A 6,854-nucleotide genomic window follows, 5' to 3' on the forward strand; every position below is an offset into this window, starting at 1 on the left:
AGGTGGAACGCCCTTCATGTCATGATATGTCCAAGCAAAGATATCCTTGTATTCCTTGAGGAGCTCCTTAAGTACAGCCTCTTCAGTTTCGGTAAGGTCTTGAGCAATAAAGACTGGTTTAGACTCCTCACCTGGTTCTGCTAATTCTATCTCTTTAACTACCGCTGGACCATCATAGACTCCACTGCTTCCATTGGTAGGTATTCGCTGGGCTTTGGCATACACAACATTTCGCTCCCCCGTGGTATAAGATTTAAAATGTTTAGGACCCGTATGTAAGTCAGCAGGCTCTTGTCCTCATGGAGACCTTTCTTTTAGTTTTGCCTCCTTTTGTTGTTGTGCTAACTCTTGATTTTGACGTCTTCTTATAGTTCGACTCAATTTCGGCTTTGTAACCTCCAATTGAGCGAGGTCAATGGGTCGCGGGCTGCACCACATGACACTCTGGAGATGTTTACCCCAATTGTCTACTAGCTTTCGATGAGCATCACATGCCCCTAGATAGCTAAGCCATAATGCAATAGATCTTTCCTTGTTTATCCTAGCTCTCACATTTGCTTGATATCGTCGTCTCTTATATGACCTTTGTTTCTTGTTAAGGTTTTAATTTTGGTAAACGTTTGAACTCGACTCACTTGATAGGTCTTCGCTTGTATCTTCTTCACTCTCATATAAATTACCATAGATGGTCGTACTAGGCCTTGAGTGTTCAGTTTCTATACTTGGCTCACTCGATGTTTCCTCAGGTTCTGAATCCATTTCTCCCTGAGATTCCGTTTCTGATGTGTATTGGCCTGAAGCCTTTGAGGAATCATCGGTTTCACTCTCAGGTAGGTGTGCCTCTTTCTTATCATCGGATGTTACATGCGCTACACCTAACATGTTTACTGGTGCAATGTGTGGTATCTCTTCCCCATTTGGTGTTACCCAGGTTGTTCCTCTAGCTCCCCATGTATCTATAGCTGCCGCTAGGTGCACCCAATCGACATTGTCTGACTCAGCCATTCCGGGTAGGATATCCATATAAGGAGAGTTCTCCCCAATATCCGTGTCTTCGTTACACGTGTAACAATACTGTAACGGAGCTGAATGAATTGTTGTGTCTGATCAATTATCAATGATGAATTTATTTCCTAGAGGATGCGTTCGACCACTTAAAAGATCAGCTCGAATGACAGAGTCTTGGAACTGTAAGTAGACATGGTTTTTGGACCAGTCATGCACCATTTTTGCTTCCCTCATGAATGGATGCCCTAAGATCATCTCAAATGACATAGGATGCTTGGAAAAATCCATAACAATGAAATTCTGCCTTACCTTGTGTCCCAAGACCTTGATTCTGAGATCCTTTAGCATTCCAATAGGCGTAACAATAGATCCATTAGCCATTTTTACCACTACGCTTGTGGCTTCAAGGTGAGGTCGCCCCATAGACTCCCAACAACTCTTTGTCACCATGCTGACTCCCGCACCACCGTCAAGGACCCCCTTTACAGTTAATCCTTTAGTAGTGATTGGTAGAGTAGCATTAGATTCATCACCTTCAAAGTATTGCCCCAACTTGTTAACGGGTACTTCAATTACAGATTCATGTCCCCCTACGTCAGATGGTGGTGATAAATGTTCCTCATCATTCATTACCGAGTCAGGTTTGTTCATATGTGCAAACTGTGGTAATCCGGCCTGTAATTCTCCATTGAGGAAGGCTCGAAGAGCTGAGACTAGCTCGGGGTCTTTATATAGTTTGGACATGATGGTGGTTCTAACTTCTGAAGACATGAAATCCATCAATTTGGCAACATTTAATGGCATCTTGTGGGACATAGGACCCTGACAAGAGAATGGTGAAGATGGAATCTCCGCTTCCTCAAGGGGGTCGGGCATTCCCTCACCAAACATTCTCTCTAGTAGGAAAGGTGTGTGTCCACTTTCAGATGTCCTACCCTCACTCTCTTCCCGAATGATACTGGGTATAGCTAACGGCGTGTAGTTCTTGTGAGGTTGAACTTGTGTGGGAAACACTGTGTCTGACATCTAGATATGTTTGGGTTCAGGTTCTAATGTTCGTTGAGTTTCTTCCATCAAACCCCTCAGTTGTTGGACTCTTTCAACTTCCACTGTTGGGTTTGGATAGGTTCCAATCTTTCTCTTGCAATCCTCATTTTTTGTCTCTCATGGCTTATCTTGGGGGTTTGCAACTAGGTGGTTTAACTTTGAATACTCTTTTGGTGTTCGTCGTAATTCCCTCTCGTGATCCTCCTCACTGGCTTTTTCCTTTGTAGTAACAGTTTTGGTCTCCGTGGTCTCTATCGAATCTGAGTCATCCTCAGGGTCATTCATATACACGGGATCCTCTCCTATCCCTATGTTAGTCTTTGAACTAGGTTTTGAGCTAGAAGCATTAAGGGATTTCCTTCTTCGTGTTTTCTTCTTTCTCGCTCGGCCAATGGATGCAGCATATCTCTCTTTGAGGATGTAATTTTGCTTTTGGAGCATCGACCGTGTGAGTGCATTCACTGGTGTTATGTTTATAGTTGGTGGTGTCCCATCAACAATCTCTTTTATGTTCAATGGTGTGATTTTCGGTGCGTTTGGATTGTTAGGACACTGTGCGATCAAATGATCTATGCCACAACGATTACAAGTGAGTATTGGCATTGCCAATGCACTCCCTTGACTTGTTTGCATTAGTGCGGCATTCTTTTGCATTCTAATGGGGCACTCAGCTACTCGATGTGGTCCACCACATTCTAGCACTGAAGAGGTGGTCTCCTGGTAAAACTATTAATGTTTTGGCCTCTTGCTGCTAGCGCAGTAGCTTGATATACCGGTTTGATTTGTCCACAATGGTCTTCCATATAGTACATGGGACACTCCTCAAGCATGTCGACTCCATAGGTGATACTAGAGTCTATGTCCTCTTCGCAATCTACATAAGTACTAGATGACTCGCAACCTATTTGGTTCATAGGTGTAACTCTTGGATGAGGGGGTTGCAGTCCTAGCACTGGAGGGTGGGGTAGGCATCAATGCAGGAACTCGAGGTGAGTCTGCCCAAGCTATAGGCGGTCTATTTTCCATGATGCGTTTAAGCATTAGGCAATCCTTCGCTTGATGGCCATACCTACCACACGCGTTACAAGTCCCGTTAAACTTTACTCTGAAAGTAGGGAATTCACTCGTAGTATGTGGGCCCAAGCAAATTGAGCACCATTGTTGCTCCCTTCTTGGATACATATGAGTGTTTTGTGGAGCACGATTACCCCTAAGGATTTCTTGGATGGCCTTTGTGAGATCTGCCAAAGTCATCTCAGATATCGTTTGCTCTTTCACGATTGGCTTTATCTTCATTGGCTCATGCCCTGATGCTTGCGAGCTACTAGACTTCGGCTCGGCAGACACTCTTTCTCCTGCAATCATTAAATTATCCTCCAATTGGATTGCATTCATGGTGACTACTTCCCAAGTAGTGATACCTCTAATGACTAGGCCATTATAAATACTTCCATGTCGTAGTCCCCTAATGAATCTATCGAGCAATTGGTTGTTGTTGAATCGCTCGTTTGGATTGCATCGAGAATTCAAATTCTTTAGGCGACTAATGAAGTCTCTCACGGATTCACCTTCTTCTCGTTGGGCTTTCTGGAGCTGAGAGGCTACACCCCAAAGTACTCCCTCTCGTATGTATTCTTTTAAGAACAGTCTCCTAAGAGTAGAGTAGATCGTTTTCTCTTCTACTCTTAAGGTTCTATACCAATCTCTAGCCTTTCCGCTTAGGGTCAAACTCAAAGCCTTACACTTATGTAGCTCATTGTGCTCTTCCAAGGAATCGCACACATGTTCAAAGACTTCCATATGCTTTCTAGCATCTCCATCTCCACTGAATTTTTGTGTGAGCTTAGCTACTTGAACTGCCTTGCTCCTAGGCTCTCTATCAGGTGCACTACACATCTTTTCCGGAATAGAGAGACCGATAGTTTGAGCAAATGCTGCCAAATCTCCTATTTGAGCAGGTATAATGGGAGTTGGGAGTTGGCCTTGGCCTTGGCATATGCGCGGCTCTTGGGTCCCATATTTCGTATGGTGGTGTACCAGACGGTGGTCCAAAGTTTACAGGCGTGGCCCAGGGCATAGGGGGTGCCTGATATGGCATGTTATTATTAAATGGCATGGCTCCACTTCTATAAGATCTTGGATAATTCCATTGTGGATTGTAAGCTCTTGGAATAATCGGAGGTGTAGGAGCTACATGAGGCTGAGGTACGACAGGTGCACATGATTGATACATACATGTAGGTATAGTTGGGGGCACTGTGCTACTAGGCATGGGTGCAGTGTTAACAAATGAACTCCATGATGTATTTATTGTCATGCTCACCACTGGGATATGCATGGTAGCCGTAGTGTCATTAAGAGAAAGATGAGCTAGATCTGGGAAGGTAAAGCTGCCACTTGTGGGCTCAGATTGTACTGAGGCCCCTGGCGAAACAACATATGGAGGATCAATGGGGCTCACTGAGGGAGTCTCTATTTATGATAGGGTTGGTTGGTTGGCCTTTCCCGTATCCAAGAATCTCATTAGGCCTGTTGAAGGCATGTTGATCCCTGTGTTCTGTCTTTCTAACTCAACAATCCTATGGAGGACATCACAGACTTTTTGTTGTTGCTCATCTATGCTAGTAGCACCCGATGTGGATTGTAGAACATCTAACCAACCCACATGATAGGTGTGTCCTGTGTACGGATCAGTTAAAGCTTCTGCTTGTAGGTCATACTCCCAATTTTTGTTTAGGAATATCCCATCTACGCCTGGTGTGCTAGAGGTTTCCCTCGAAGTGGAAGCATTATTGCTCCCCATCGCTGGCCCCTCCGTGACTGCTACCTTGGGAGCACTCGGTTGCTCGGCTGGCATGATTGTTGTCATAGGAGCCTTTGCTTTCAGGGCTCGACTTTGTTCTAGCCTTCATAGGTTCTCAATTTCCCTCTCCCTTGTTGCTTGCATATAGCGTTCAATCTCTTGTACTTCGAAAAGACTCCTACCATCGGGTAGTAAAACCTCAGAGGGAGATAGTCCTAAAGGATCAGGAGGTGCAGTGGATGGAACATTCACATGCACACTCTCAAGAATCATAGGGTCTATTTTAGGCATGAATGACGAATTTACTTCCCCACTCCCTTCATTTATTTCATTAACCGCATGTTCGGAGCGAGTAGCTCCAGTAAGGGTCTCTTTTAAGCGGCTAAACACGCTAGACCCGGGCCGTGGGCCCATGGCATGCATGTCTTGACTTGAACCATCAGGGTTTGGTGTAGGATACCCCTCCATGACTTCGTAGTCAGAGGAAGAATCACTAGACGCGATATGAGGATCTTGGGTCGCGCTACCTTGAGTCCCGGCCGAAGGTCCAGAACCTAAGGTGGAGGAATAATGGGTGCCTGCGTAAATGGAGGCACTACCAATATGCTCGTGCTCTAACACTCGTCCAGAGCGTAGGTTCATATAACTTGGATCCCCTAGAAGTGTCAGTGAGTGCCCGTGAAGGATGCTCACCTAGTCTTTTTGGGTGTTTTGCAACCCAAGTCTTTTCTTAAATTTTTTTTTATTTTTTTATTTTTTGGTCCTTTTTTTCTGACCCAGCTATAGAATAGAACGTATCATAGCTCAAAACGAGCGTCTCGGTCAGAGGGACATGTCGTGCTTTACAGCCCTCCGTTTGGTCACTTTATGCCCTCGGACTCCCTAAAACCGTCAATTTCTAGTAGGGAACTAGGCCCAAATTAGAAAGTCTAAGAGTGCAAGTGGGAATAGAAGGGAGGAGAGTGGAGGACTTGCCCCACATGCTCTCATTCCCTCTTGAGGGGGTAGGGTATATATATAAGAGTGAGTCTAGTATATATCATAGGACTGAGGCCTGGGCCTGGGCTTGGGCTTGGGCTTGGGGAAATGATCCCGATCCCAATCAGAATTTTAGTGTCAACAGCTCACAGACAACTCACTACCTTATCTTCTTACTAACAGTGCTGCTAACCACTAACTAATCTGTTAACTGATTACTGACAGTGAGCTAACTGTCCACCTACTTCCTCTCTCACTAGCTTACTGTGTAAAGACTGTGTGCAGGCAAACCTTGACAGAAAACAGTGTACAGACTGTGTGCAAGCAGATATTGCTAACTGCCTTCCTACCTATTCATTCACTGCAAACAAGCTAACGACTACTAATTGTGCAAAGGCTGTGTGCAAACAGAAAACACAACATTCTACAGAAATCACAGAACTTGCAAAGAATACAATAATTAACAACTTGCAGAAAAACAACTCATTCCTCTTCCTCTTCCTCTTCTTTCCTACTACAAACAACTCATAGGAGAAGCACAAAGTGCCTCTTGGGCTTAGTGCAGGGCGATTCCTCGGCAGCGGCGCCAAAAATGTGTGCTCCTTGCCGCACTGTCGAAGCAAGGACCTTGCCTAACACTGTGTGCGAGCCATAGACGGCTCCAAGCACACAACTAGCTTAACTAGTAAGCTCAAAAGAGGGCAATGGTGTGTCACTCACCGCTCTATGCTCCTGCCGTGGAGGATTCCTCACCACGAAGAAGAAGGAGACGCCGCTACGTCGCGCTCAACCACTTCACCGCCGTCGTGCCGCCGCAATGCTTTCTCTCTCTCTCTCTCTCTCTCTCTCTCTCTCTCTCTCTCTCTCTCTCTCTCTCTCACTCACACACACACACACACACACACACACACACACACACACACACACACACACACACACACACACATACACACACACACAAGGAGGTGAAGAAGAAGAAGATGGAGATGGAGATGAAGCAAGAGCACTCTTCTATTGC

Source organism: Adiantum capillus-veneris, chromosome 1, assembly GCF_014529385.1.
Source record: "Adiantum capillus-veneris isolate H3 chromosome 1, ASM1452938v2, whole genome shotgun sequence".
Lineage (NCBI taxonomy): Eukaryota > Viridiplantae > Streptophyta > Polypodiopsida > Polypodiales > Pteridaceae > Adiantum > Adiantum capillus-veneris.